Here is a 2,349-nt window from a genome sequence, read left to right as displayed (position 1 = left end):
TTCTAATGGCAAAACTGGTCTAATGGGAAAGGCCTGACCAGGTCTCAGGATAAAGAGCAAGAGCTGGCTGCAACGACCTGGAAGGGTTGAGACTACTCTAACACCATGCCTGGAGCCCCATCAGCAGCTCCCAGTTTCTTTGGCCCACAACCCTAGTTCTGGGCTCCTGATGCAGGCTCTGCTCCAAGTTAACTGCTTGTCTGGGCCTTGCTCATCCGTGACCCCAAACAGGGCTGTGACTCCTAGTTTGGGAGCTGCTGCCCTAGATCCTGGCTGGGAAATGCAGCCGGGGGGGTGGATTGAGGCATGTGCGGCATTGGTCAGGAGTGACCCCTGGGCTTTTGGGGCCAGGCACAAGGTCCCCTTGGGCTGTGGTTAAGTTGTGATGTGGGAGATTCCCTGTGCTCCCCTGGCAGCCCCAGGCATCTCAGCACCCTCTCCTGCCTGGAGCACGAAGGTGCCTCTGGAGTCTGCTTCTCCTTTAAAACCTAAAGGCCTTGTGGGGTGAGGAAAACCTGGGCAATGGGATCCAGCTGTGAGTGATGCTTTCTGAGTCTACAGAGAGCTGGGATTAGCCCCACAGCTCCCAGCCCCGCTGAACAGGGCACCCTGTGAGTGGCAGGAGGGGGCAAATGCAGTGCTTGGACTCTCATGCCAAGCAGATACACCCTGGCTACAGGGGTAAGTGCTGACAGCTCCTGCTTGCTGCCCCGGGCCACCTAGGAGAAACGAGGGGTTGTAGCCATGAGCGTGGGGGGGTCCAGAAGCGCCATGTCCGGCTGGGCCGGCATTCCTGGAGTTGCGGCTATGGCAGGAGGGCCCCACGGCTTGCAGCAAGGTGTCAGTGCCATCCAGGGTGGAAGGGGCCATTGCCTCCTTCCCCAAGCATGCAGTACCCCTGTGGGTGAGCAGCACGCTAGACACAGGCCGGGCCGTCCCCAAGGGCCTTGATCCTAATGGGGACATGGGGTGGGGAAGTCTCTTCCCTGTGGTCACCCAGAAGGGCAGGGGTGGGGCAAGGATGGAGCCAGGGCTCTACCCACCAGGCCTCATGGCCAAGACATGACAGTTCTGGGGGCTGAGGCCCCCTCCCCTGCTGTCCTCAGCACGGCGCTGTTTGTGCTCAGTCGCTCTCGGGGGGCTGTGGCGTGTCGGTGGCATCTTCGTCTCCGACCTTTCTCTGGGCGCCCTGCGATGACAGCTGCTCCCCTGCCAAGGCTGCGGGCCATCCAGTCAGTCCCCTGGGTCCTGATCTGGGAGCCCCCTCAGACCTGACTCCGAGTAAGGCCTAGCTGATGGCAAGGTGGAGCCCACCTGCTGCCGGCAACCAGCCTGCCGCCGGACCTGGCCAAAGGCAAACTGCTGCCCTCCATGCAAAGCATCCTGGGGCTGTGAATCATCAACCAGAGTGAGGACAGGTTTGGCATAAACTTGCCTCCACCCCGCCCGGCTCCCGGGGCACTGGGACTGGGCCAAGCACTTTGAGGTCTGGGGTGGGAGGAAGGCCCCGCCTGGCTCCATTGATGCTGTTCCCTGAGGGTGTTTCCTGGCTGGAGATCCCAGCCTGCTGGAAAAGCCTCACATTGTCTCCCTGCCAGCGCTAGCTGGGCCTGGCTGGGGCAGCGAGTCCCGACAGTGATGCCCACACCACTCGCATTGCCCCTTGCTGGCTCTGGGCCCTCTGCATTGTCACCCTGACCCCAGGGAACGACACAGCTGGCTGCGGGTGCCAGGAGAGCCGGCTGCCCGGCTGGGGCGGCCCCGGGCAGCCTCACAGCGCAGCAGGGACCTGGCCAGGTGCAGGGGGCTGCAGAGCCTGGGCTGGGAAGGGGGGGATGAAGCCCGGGCCAGGAATTTTTGGTGACGGAAACTGGGGCTTTGCCAGCAAAAAACGTTCCCTTTCTGGGGCATCGGAGCCGGACGCCGCCGGGGTCGGGGAGCAGATCGCGGCTCAGCGGAGCTGGCCCCGGCGCAGGAGCAAGGCCGGAGTCCACGCGAGCCCGCTGGCACCCAGCACGGCGCTAGTCACGCTCCTTCCCGGGCACGGCCCTTGCTGGTCTGGGCCGCCTGCGACCCCGCCCGGCGTCATCGCCACCGGCGCGGCCCCCGGGGCTCCTGGGGTGCTCGGAGCTGGCCCGCGCCCACCCAGGCCCAGCCTCTCCTCTCGCGGCCCGGGGCTGGGGCTGGGGCTCTCCCTGCTGCGCCGGCGCCCAGGCGATGCCCCGCTGCTCGCGGGCGGAGCAGCGGCGGTGCCCACGAGGGCAAGGAGCGGGACAACAACCCCGTGCCCCCCGCGCGGCCTGGCCCAGGCTGCTCCATGCCGAGGCCCAGCGACACGAGCACCCCGGT

The sequence above is a fragment of the Crocodylus porosus genome, unplaced genomic scaffold (genome assembly GCF_001723895.1).
Source record: "Crocodylus porosus isolate Cpor-Errol unplaced genomic scaffold, CroPor_comp1, whole genome shotgun sequence".
NCBI lineage: Eukaryota > Metazoa > Chordata > Crocodylia > Crocodylidae > Crocodylus > Crocodylus porosus.
This window is presented reverse-complemented; position numbering follows the sequence as displayed.